We start from the raw sequence: 12,318 nt of genomic DNA on the forward strand, positions 1-12,318 counted from the left end.
AAAGAAGACAACCAAAGTGGCAAATTGTAACACATTCAGCATTGTTGTAAAGACTACAATAGGAAGAAAATCATTAGGAAATTTACTCTCTCTGTCAAAGGTAAACCATTGCAATTGTAAGAAGCACAAAATATGCAGCTATAGCTACAGGAGAGAGAGAGAGAGAGAAATAACATACGTAAAGAGCAGAATAAACTCTTCCGCAAAGAAGTTAAACAGTTTCCATTTGCAAGTGCAGAACTGACCTATCTAGAAATGGAGGGACAATACAAAGAAGAATGTAAAGAATCACTGGTGCACTCGAGCTGTATAGGCAGTCCAAGATGAGAAAATCGAGCAGCCCCCGTCCAGACTTTGAAATAGCTGAAAAGCAAATGTACATAAACACCATAATGAGGTTTCTAGATAGTGAAACAAAGAGCTCAAAATTCATTAATGCCAAGTTTATGAAAAAATAATTTGTTCACAAACTCTATGCTTATACAGGTTCCTAATTAATGTTTATTGCACTATGATTTCAATTGGTGGGGCACTTGTGTTATGGCGAGCACGACAGAGGGAATTACTGAGCCGCTGAAAAAGATGGTTCTTGTGGAGTTCATTCTTAACCAAAATATATATTAAGTGAATCGTATCTTGTTTCTTAATGAGGGAAATTTATTCCAGAACGCGAAGCACATGCACTATGACAACACACATGAGATTAAAAAACACAGCTGATTGAGTAGCATTAGGAGGGGAAGGTATACCATATTGTGTGCTAGGAGGAAAGTGTGAAACACCAGATATATAAGGAACTTCAGATTTTCTTCAGAAAAGGAAACCTAGACAAATATATAACTGCTTCCCTGACACAAGACCAGCTAATCGGATAAAACACCACGTTGTCACTTCCATTGAGACGCAACTTCCAACCAATTTTGGAGAAAGCCATAGACCCTGTATCATTTGAAAGCTAATATTAATTAGTGCCTCAAATTCAAGCAATGCAAACTGAAACTTTTTAGAGACAAGTACTCTTCCTAAACCATGACATCAGCAAATAGAGTATCTTTTTGGTTGCATACCGTGATGATTGAGAAAATGGCCAGCACACGACAGCTCACCAATTAACATTCATTATCGCTTTGAGCAATCTCCAGAACAAAAAAGCTAAATAGTATTAATTGTTGTGACAGTAGACGAAGAGCTGGGGCAGCTTGAGATGTCCAGTGCAGCCATCCGAGAATCGTCGACTCCAGCCACCTTTGTAGGCCAGAACCTCCTGCCTCCAGACATGTTTGGAGATCTTACAAGTAAAGTGATGGTCTTCAGTCCCAATGACACTTCCGCATATCCGGCGTAGACTGCAAAAAATGAAATCAAGCAAAGAGATGTTGTCTATTCACTTCGTTGGTTCTGCAAGACTGTACTGAACTTATGAACATCATATTTTAATTTCGCATTCAACACCTATTGTTTGTTCCCAAATCAAGAACCCACTTATAAAGGATGCCACAAATTTGATTAGCCAAGCAAGCAAATGATTACCTTCAAAATTGCCAATCAGATCGGACAGTAATATGTTATACAGAACAAATAGAATCCATTATCCTTATAGCAAAATTAACTATGCAGAATGAAACTGCGCTTTTAGGCATTTTACCAAACAAATCACATGCGCTTAACTGTAGGAACATACCTCGACAGTTTACAGTAGCTGGTTCTTAGCAAAGCTGCGGCCGCGTCTGATCGATCCCGCGCGCGCAGAGAGCCTACCCATGCTGGACCGCGGGTGCTCCTCGTCAAAGATCCCCTCCGCCTCCTACATGACCGGCGACCTCCGCCGACGTTGTCTTGTGGGTGAGGGGAAAGTAAGTAAGGCGGGCGGGGCGGCGGTGAGGAGGAGGCGGATCAACAGAAAGGAGACGCTGATGGTTCGGTGTAGTGGGCGAAGCACTCAACCCGCTCGACCTGACTCCGCTTGACGGCATCTCCCTCCTTGGTGTGAGATCCAAGCGGCGGGAGGCGTATACCTGGAGGTCAGAATTTGATCTCGTGAATGTACGCCGAGAGGGGATTCGGGTGGAGCCGATGCGGCAATGCATGGAGAATAAGCTCGTCATCGCAGAGGTTCCGGTCGTCATCGCCGTGTGGGAGCCGTGGAGCTGTGAGAACCAGGGTAGGAAATTAGTGGGAAAAGCGGGCGCGGGACGCAGCGTGAAGTGGCGGTGGCTCGGGGGCGGCGGTGGTTCCTTTCCAGAGGAAATCCTACGCGATACGAGCTCAGGTCAAGAATAGGAAATGGAAGATCCCAGAGCGTATCTTGCTAATTACTGTGATGGCCTGAGATATGATTACCATATCGTGATTGATGATATGCCATAATTAACTTCAGCGCTGATATGAAAGATAGCGTGAGCTCTAACTTGATCGGATGAATCTGAGATAGGGAGAATATATTAGAGGGTCCGGATTGTTTTAATAACGACCACCAAAGTGCGTTGAGTGTCAAACGACCAACTCCCATTTAATAGTAAAGAACTACTTTGGTTTGACCGGACAAGAACAAGTGTCCTCTTGTAACATGTGTACGCATCTGGAACTCCTGCTTTCTCTCTCATTACTTCGCCGAATCTACATGCCGGGTGTATCTGCGTAGTGCTGTGCTGATTGTGTCATTTGTTTCTGCTGTGTTTTTGTAATATCCCAGGTAATGGGGTTACAAAAATAGAGGAAACAGATGTGTGCATTGCATTCATGCATAGAAAATCTGGGGAATTTTCGCGCTTTAAAGTAAAACAGTCACAGTATGTTTCACTTGACCTTGGTGGAATTGAAGTAGCTCATCAAGTCAAGTGCTATAAACCTCAATGTGATCTTTGATAAAACCTTGTTTTGGGTAGAGATGATTTGATCTAAGGGGTTAGATCAAATGGAACTAAAATTAACACAACAACACTTTACTCAATGATCAATTGCTTGATCTCATAAAAGATCATAACATGGTATTCCTTGCCATAACATAAGAACATCTATTCAATTGGAAATCAAGTAACCATAAATGGAGAAACCATTCTTCACTTATCTTTTCCATGTCTTTAACAAATAAATATTCCTACCATGAACCTCATGGTATTTCTTGAATTAAACTCTTGAACTTAACCCCAACAAAGGCTTATCATTAAACCCTAGAGATGGGAGAGGTATATAACCAACAAAGAGATAAGAAGCAAACTCTAAATTATTAACACTTAAAAGTTAAGCAACTACCTTGAGGTACAATTGAATTCACTTTAAAACTAAATACCAAATATAGCAAAACCCAAGGACCTAAGTGCATAAAAGCCACACATTCTTATTGCAATCATAACTTATTAAATATGTGGAATATTACAAAACTAAATTCGTTTACATTACGAATTATAGTTCCAACTATTTGAATAAAATAAGATATGAGTACTTTGAAACTCATATGATCATGCCTTGGTGAAATCAAACATCATCATTCAAAATTGGGGTATACTTCTTATTCTTGACATTTTGACCCCAATTATAATATAAATACAATCACATATGATATAGTGACTCACCCATAAGCATGAGATCATTCACAAGATATTTAGTAGCAAAAGCCACTTGGCTATCCAAAAATAAATCACATGAGAGGATAATACCCATGCCACATAGGATGAAAATATCTACATAACTTGAATCCTAAGCTATGCCACCTCATGCTCAAAGGATTGCTATGGATGAGAGCATGACAACCAAGCACCTTACTCATCAAATTAAAACAAGAGTCATCCACTTATGTGTCAAGCTATTAGAGCATGCCTAAGCCTATAAAAGGAACCCTCTACCTCATTCATTCCATCATCTTGCACCATGATGCAAGAAAAACCAACACATTGAGCCACCCCATAAAATAGTTAGGATCAAGATGAAGCAGCTAGGAGGTGGAGGCATGCCACAAGATGCAGGTTTATCAGAATTCCTGAAGAACAAGCTACAGAAGAGAGCAAGGTAGAATTCTTAGGCAAACCACATATTTAGTTAATCACATCAATATTCCTTGAGTAGAACCATAGATTATAATCCAAGACCTTGTGAAGTGAGAGGGGTAATTGGAATAACCATATCTAAATACTTTTAGTAATACTTAAGGAAGCCCATACCATGCGTGATCATCACCATTGGGTAATGATCATAAAACTTAAGAACTTGAAGTAGAAGACATTAAAAATAATTGGATCATATCTAATACATGATCATGCTTTGAAGACATGTAAGGACAAGCTTAAACCTTAATATGATAAGCACATACCATCACATAAAATCATAGGGTGATCCCTAGTAAGCAAACCTAGACTTATATCTCCAACTAAATTGTGAATTACTTGATGATCACAAGTAAAGCCCTAAGCTACATCCCAATCTTAGTTTGTGTATCACTTAGGTGATCACAATTAAAACCTAGGCAACAATTCAGATTCAACTCATGTGACAATAAGTAAATATAGATAGAACCCTAATATTGCACCCTAATTAAATCCTATGCTTAATCATGAAGCATAAGATGAACCTAGTGTTAAACCCTATAATTAAACCCATAAGTGGTGGTTAACCACTTAGATCAACCACTTATCCTTATAACTAAACCAAACCATGATGAGAGTAGTATCTATATTTCAAGGTGCTATTAAAATACAATAATAATGCTAACCTTGAGATAGGGCTATAATTAAACCTACAAGATCTTAATAAACAAGTATTCACATAAAATGATATGCAAATGACCAATTCCCCAGATGGAAACCAAGTACTAATACAACCTCTGAAATCCTTAAAGTTGAAAGTATCAACTCCAATACTTCCAAACAGATTTGATTCACAAGAAAAATGGAAATTAAAATGAGAGCATAAAATCATGCTTAATTAAAATTTCCAATAAATCTTAAATATATTAAATCTTTATTTAGAGCAACAAGACATGTAATTACTGTTGTTGTTAAGTCCTATTTAAATAGGTAACAGCATCTGCAAGCGAGAATTGAATTCAAATTTGAATTAAACAAATGAAATTGAAACGAGAAAATAAAAACGAGAAAAGAAAAAGAGAGAAGAGGGGTGCTTACCAGGGCAGGCCACGGCAGCCCGAGCACGAGCCCACCGAACGGCCCGATCCACCAACCAGGAGCAGCCCACTAAGTCAGCCCGATACCCCTTCGTCAAAAATATCGGAGAGGAGCTCGTCCTCATCCTCTCCGAGCGCATGGACGACAGCACGACACCGTGAGGAGCTTCTCCTCTCGCTGGCGTCCTCTCCTTGCTCCAATTCGTGACGAGGATCGTGTTCCAGCGCAGTATAAAAGCCCTACGACGAACCCTAGTCGCATTCTTCTTCCTCTGCTCCGTTTTCTTCCCCAAAACGAAACCCTAACACAACCAGCCACCATTACCGCCGTCGATGTGGACCTCCCCAGGCCCCGCCGAGTACGCCATCGTCACCGCCATGGTCGACAAGCTCACCGTGCGCAAGGAATCGAGCCGTGGTGCCCCAGAGCGTCGTCGTTGAGCCCGTCTTCCCCAACGCCGGGAACGACAAATTCCGGCGATGCCGACCATCTCTCGCCTCGCCGTCAAGCCCGGCGTCTTCCTGGTGAGCCCCTCAACCTCCTGGCAAGCTCGCCTTGCTCAATAGCCTCCTGTAGCATGCTCAACATCGCAGTCCCGTGGCCGCCGCCGCGGTACCTCGCCGCCGGTCACGCTCCGATGACCTATACGGGGCGGCGCCGCTACCAAACTGCTCACCGTGTCGCCCCACGTCGAACCCACCTAGCTCCCCATCCGGGCGAGTCCCGAATCGCCGGCGATGACCTCGTCTGGCCGCCGGCCAGGGACCTCCTCGCCACCGTGGCGATTTTGACTCGGTCAAATCCCACGTGGCGGGTGAGGTGGACAGACCCCACCAGTCATAGACTGTGGGTGTGTTCGTCCGGGTAGGTTTAGTTTTTTCTCATTTTAGTTTAAATCCAATAAATATTGCAACTTTGCAAATAATTATAAAATCCATTATAACTCGGAAAAATAAAAAAATAAGATATCAAAATTCTTAGAAAAGTAAACTCTATTCAATAAAAATATAATATGAAATTTTTATTTTTAATAAAAATTCAATTATTTAATACTTGTTATTTAAGCCTTTAATTTAAATTATAAATACAATTAAAAATTCAGAAATTAAGAAACCAATTATAAATTCAATAAAACCAATAAGCAAATAAAGAAAACATGAAAACTAATTTTCTTTATTTGCAATCCTATTAAATCTTTATTAGGGAAATTTAAACCCTAATTAATAATTACCTTAATTATTAATTGTTTAAAAATAATAAAATGCCAAATTCAATATTATTTTTATTCCTAAGTTATTAATAACTTCAACTTTAAAATGAAGTTATTAATCATAGGACTATGTGGTAAATAGCAAACCCTAATTCCATAGTAAATGATATTACAGCTCATCATTTCATGTGAAACCCTAAAGCCCTAACTCCATCAGGAACCCTAGTTCCATTATTACATGTGAACCCTAAATTACTTCTAACCTAAACCCTAGGTTAGCACATGTAATCATGGTATCTTCTTTCAAATCATAGAACCAGAGTAGTAAATAAATACTTGTCTTGGCTACATAAAATGTAGAAGACCTATCACTAATATATGGGTATCCCATGTGTTCATCTTCAGCAGACCTAAATATTCAAGTAGGGTTAACCAAGTCTAAACCCTAGCTTATACTACCAAAACCATCATCTTTAAGTAACCATCCTTAATTAGTATCACACCACTATGTTGAACTCTAATAGCATTAATGCCCTATATTTACCATTACATTCCATACTCCACTAAAACCTACTAGTGTTGGATACATATCAACCATCCTATTTAGGAGTCAATTATTCATTACTTAGTGAATCCAATAACAAAACCTAGACCACCTCAACCTTAATTGATATACTTCTTATTATTTAAGAAGTATGTTCTTCAAAAGTTATTATTTTGAAGTAAAGAAAGAATCATCACCAACCCTGCTTATAATGACCTATAAACCCTATCCAGTTATCACTAGCAAGATAAACCAACCTTGACAACAACCATGTATAATAAATTGCTTAGGATGTCTAGGCTTATCTTAACCTTACAAGCCCTAGTTGCTGATGAATCCAACTATGTTGTGATCCATCTTATACTTACTCCAGAAACCACTTGGAACCAGAATAAATTATAGCAACCCACAAACCTAATTACCATACTTGTTCTTTATCAAATTACATGTTCTTCAAATGTTATTCTTTTAAATTATATAATAAGTAATCATCAACCCTACACTATAGGACTTAAAATTGACAACTGCTCTTTACTTATTATACAATTACTATTCCTGGGTGTGTATGATTGTTACCATTCATTTTACCACCTGCTTATGATTCTAAAACAACACAAACCTGAATAAGAACCTTGTTTGTGAATCATTCTAAAAGTGCAACACACCCAGAACTAATCATTACCACTCACTAATCCTAAATCATCGGGGTTAGATCACGCTTAGAGCGATTGCATCTCATTCTTATGCATTATTGCATCCTTGCCAATCTTTGAAACATCGTCCTTACCGGACGATGATGCTATTTCAGAATTTGGAGTTATTACGCACGAAGACCTTGTCTGCATAATCTTGCAGCCAAGAAAGGCAAGTTCATCACTTGCTCATGTCATTTGAGTATTTCTATCAAATTACTTGCAAAGTACTATGGTTATCACTATTGCATAAAAATCAAAAACACTACTTTCATAACTATGAATATGACTATGTGGTGGGCAATGGAACCATGGATTGTGTTGATATGGTGGAGGTTCCATTGCACGGGTTTATATCCATCTAGGATTAAACAACAAATGTCGCCAGTGATTCTTGTGCCGTAATACCCGTGTTAACCATAAGATCCGGAGTGGGACGGAGTAGTCAAAAGTGTTTCCACCTCTCGTTCATCAACGGATGCGCTTACCGTAGCAGTTGTGTCTGGCGGAACAACCGGAGGGTGGGGATCCCATTCTAATTCCCCACGGTAAAGCATTGCTTGCCGTAGCGATTGTGTCTTGCGGAACAACCGGAGGGTGGGGATCCCATTCTAATTCCCCACGGTAATGCGGTCTATGATGGGTTGCAGCTACCGGCGTAGGAGTGTATGGTAGAGCCCAGACTCGTCGTCGTGGTCGGGGTCCACCCTGAAATTACGGGAATAATGGGACCGGCGTGGACCCAGGGTCGGGGCATGCAACAAAGGGTGGGTGTTCGAGGTAGCGGAGGAACATGATTGGCTAGACCTTATACCAGGCCTCACACCAAAGGAAGTGTGGACGGGAACAATTGCCCGGTTGGCACCAAGGTTAAGATCTCTTATGGGTAAAGCAACACACCTCTGCAGAGTGTAAAGAACCGTGACCTGTCACTCCCTGTTCCGGGATATGGAAGCTGCGAACGCGGCCGGAAAGGAGCTCCATGAAGTTCTAGTAAACCGGTGAAGGCCGACGGACATAGTTCTTCCGAATAAAAGCAATCTTTTGAAGAAATGATTATGAAAACCTGCATTGGTATTAGACTTTCCGGTCTAATGCTCGTAGTTAGTGCATTAAACACCTCTTTCCTATAATGAACTTGTTGAGTACGCTCGTACTCATCCCACTCTTAAATCCCCTGCTTAGATATGGAGGCATCGAAAGAGGATCTACAGTGCAACTCAAAGGCCGAGGAGTCAACAACTACTTCAGGAGACAGAACCCTGTCAGTGGAGTCAGATATCACATCCAACAAGGAGAAAACATAGTTTAGCCATAGAAGGGAACTAGCTTCTTAAACCTAGCTCCTATTTAGCTAGAATCTATTCATAGCCCTATAGCTAGTCAAATACTCTACAAATAGAGTTCATGATAAGATTAGACTACGAGTCGTTCTTCTGGAGTTTATTTGCAGTTTTACCTCATTGTAAAGTAGGAGGCTGTGATGATCTTATGTAACAGAGTCGATGTTGTAATTCTATAGACATACCCTTGGACCCGCATATGTTTCTTTGTACCACTCGAGCGATATAATACTAGTGGAACAGTGTTTCATTGGTGTTATATTAGACTTGCATACTACACCATGCGAGTGGTATGTCGGGTCACCACAGTTGGTATCGAGCAAATGCTTTGACCCTAGGATTAAAACCCTTCAAAGGAGACCTATAGGATTGGTAGTGTCTATAGGAAGTTGTCCTAGGTAAACCAAATATTTCTTATGACTTGAGATGGATATTCACTTGAGAATAATCCTGACACACTTGAGTCAACATTTCCTACCTATCCTTCCTAAGTGAAGTTAGTTAGCTAATGCAAAACATGTAGCACATCAATAAGTCCTTAGAATAATAGATGAGTAGATCACAGTTGGTATACAATACATGGTAGTCCAAAGAGAGGATACAACCATAAGTAAGATATCCTATTGGAAGATGTATACCAACATATGTTTTGATTAAGTAAGAGTTATCCAGACCTGTAATAGGAGTAATATCAAGTGATGAAGATAATTAAGATATTCCACTAGCAAGTATAATCATGGGTAAGTAAATTATTCAAACTTATGAGACAATTGATGTAAAGTATAAGTTACATAAAGTAGTATAGACCATGATGAGTCAATCATGGGAGGAAAGGAAGAGTAATAGGAATAAAATTATGTCTACTTCCCTGGTAGAGATAGTAATCATATAAGATTCACTTGAGAGTCATTATGTGATGAACTAGAACATCGTAAATAATTAAGAGGAGTACATTACAAAGTCAGGTGTTCAATAATAATGCAAGATTTATACTCCAAAACCATGGGAAGTGTGCCAAGCACAGCATGACCATAGTCTTATGATAGAAACACTTGGAAGTTTAGGAGTTATATTCCAATAGCTATGTGTTCAGAGTAGTCATGTTAGAACCAGACATATCATGTGAAGTAGTACTCAACAAAATGGAAGCTAAGTTAATACTTCCAAAGAACTTTAGGTCAACCACAACTATCCTAGACCACTTTGTTTCAAGTTTATCTCATTGCAAATGTGCAATTAAGGTAAAGGTTGAGACAAATAGTAGAATTCCCTATATTCGTGCTAAGTATCACGATATAAACCTATATTATGTGGTGTTCTATACTACACATCGAGCCTGATGTTTAGAGATGTCTTACTCAACAATCATATTCAGGCTTATGATTATGTGTATTATAAGCACAAAGCTCGGATCTTCTTGGATTTTATTTGGATTTTCATTGTTTGACTAGATCCATACATGAAGTTTGACTTTGATATGCAAATGCATGTTGCTATATCAAGTCCTTACTTGGTGCTATAGATCTAGAGGGAAATGGTAAACGTGTGAGGAAGTGACGAATTCTGAAGATCTTAAAGACATGAGGAAGGTCCATCAGCAGAAAGGAGTAAGTTGTGGGAAGCAACCACAATATTCAGAAGGAAGTACCATCAAAATTCTTGCTTTACCTCAACAAAGGAGTACTTTAGTACAGGAGAAGCATGAGGGTGAGAAATCTGGAGATTATGGTGAAGCTCAAGCTGATCCATAATTAAAAATAGAAGAGGGAATGCATGGGAAATCACTTAGGATACTATAATCATAGTGTCAGCTAGTGGTTTTCTTGCAACAATAAACCCTGAAGAAAGGAAGATGACCTATGAAACCATAGCAGATATAAGAATACCATAGTTGATATCAGAAGATCGCAATTTGTATAGGATCAATACTAAGGGATAAAGTAGAGGATGTCCCGATCAGTTGATCAGAACCTATAATAGAATCCATTTTTAGATATCAAATAGCCACAGTTGGTATAATAACCACAGCTGGTATTAGTGGGTATTACAAGTAGTCCACGATTTAATTATTTGTATCAAAAGTTTTTGAACAAATAAAACTTTTGTCAGCCAAATAGCTAGATCTATAAACATTTAGTCAAAGGATTCACATTGGATGTCCACAATTGAGTGGATACACCACAAAGATTCTTCGTAAAACCATAGAGGAATATAAATCGTAAACTAGACTTATACTAATATTCTAATCATCAGTCCAATAGTTGGAAAAAAAGGAGTTGAAGAACATAAGTGAACTCTAAGGGGTAGAGTAAAGATTGAGTTGGATGTACAATAACTCAATACTTTAAGCAAGGTAGAAGAAGAAGGTCCGAATTGAGAGGAAGTTCGATCTTATTTTCATAAGATTGATGAACAATACTTTCAGAAGGAAGTCAGACCAGAAGCCGAGGTTCATACCTCGAGGAAGTAAGAAGTGGACTATAACTTAGAAAGTGAGTAATATCTACTCAGAAGTACTTAAGCTCAAGTCAGCTAATGTTAATGAAGTTGGACGAAGAAATACTGTAGACCAATAAAGCCCAAGATGGCCAAAGAATGAAGGAGATTGACTATACCAAAACTGAAGTCCATTTGAAAGAGTCCTTTCATGGAACCTAAAAGAACCAAAAGAGTTATAGCCATCAACTATAATCCATGATTGGATAGACTAAGTGAGTCTAATCCATTCCAAGGGAAATAAACCATCACAAACATTTCCATGGTAAGTACCTTACTAAGTCCCAATATTGAAGTTTGGTGGTAGGGGAAAAACAAAGACCTATTTTATCAAATAGGAGAATGTTATCCAATTAGTCCTCAATTAAGACTGTCAGGACAAGAAGAAGTCCTAATCATTGAATATTCAATGAGAAAGGAAACAAGTTTATAATATTGGAGGAAATCATGGAAGTAAAGGAAGTAATAGTTGTTTGATGTCAAACACTAATGGATTCCAGGAAGAATCTGGACAAGGGATATATTCAATTATATCCAGTGAGATCATCACGGAGTTCGAGAAAAGAAGTAGTCTATACAAGTCAGAACCACACTTCGGAAACGTGAGAGAGATCAAACTTCGAGGACGAAGTTTAGTTTAAGGGGTAGAGACTGTAATATCCCAGGTAATGGGGTTACAAAAATAGAGGAAACGAGATGTGTGCATTGCATTCATGCATAGAAAATCTGGGGAATTTTCGCGCTTTAAAGTAAAACAGTCACAGTAACTGAAGTTTCACTTGACCTTGGTGGAATTGAAGTAGCTCATCAAGTCAAGTGCTATAAACCTCAATGTGATCTTTGATAAAACCTTGTTTTGGGTAGAGATGATTTGATCTAAGGGGTTAGATCAAATGGAACTAAAATTAACACAACA

General features: G+C 39.0%; 1 long non-coding RNA gene across 1 annotated transcript; it reads right to left on the reverse strand.

Moving 5' to 3' along the window:
• Positions 1–259: 259 nt before the first annotated feature.
• Positions 260–1,335, reverse strand: LOC124679132. The gene is made up of 3 exons (XR_006994827.1): positions 1,068–1,335; positions 750–939; positions 260–363 (listed from the first exon to the last, which is right to left on the reverse strand). It is a non-coding gene; the product is annotated as an uncharacterized LOC124679132 (long non-coding RNA).
• Between the last annotated feature and the right edge of the window lie 10,983 nt (positions 1,336–12,318).

This window comes from Lolium rigidum, chromosome 1 (genome assembly GCF_022539505.1).
Source record: "Lolium rigidum isolate FL_2022 chromosome 1, APGP_CSIRO_Lrig_0.1, whole genome shotgun sequence".
Classification (NCBI taxonomy): domain Eukaryota; kingdom Viridiplantae; phylum Streptophyta; class Magnoliopsida; order Poales; family Poaceae; genus Lolium; species Lolium rigidum.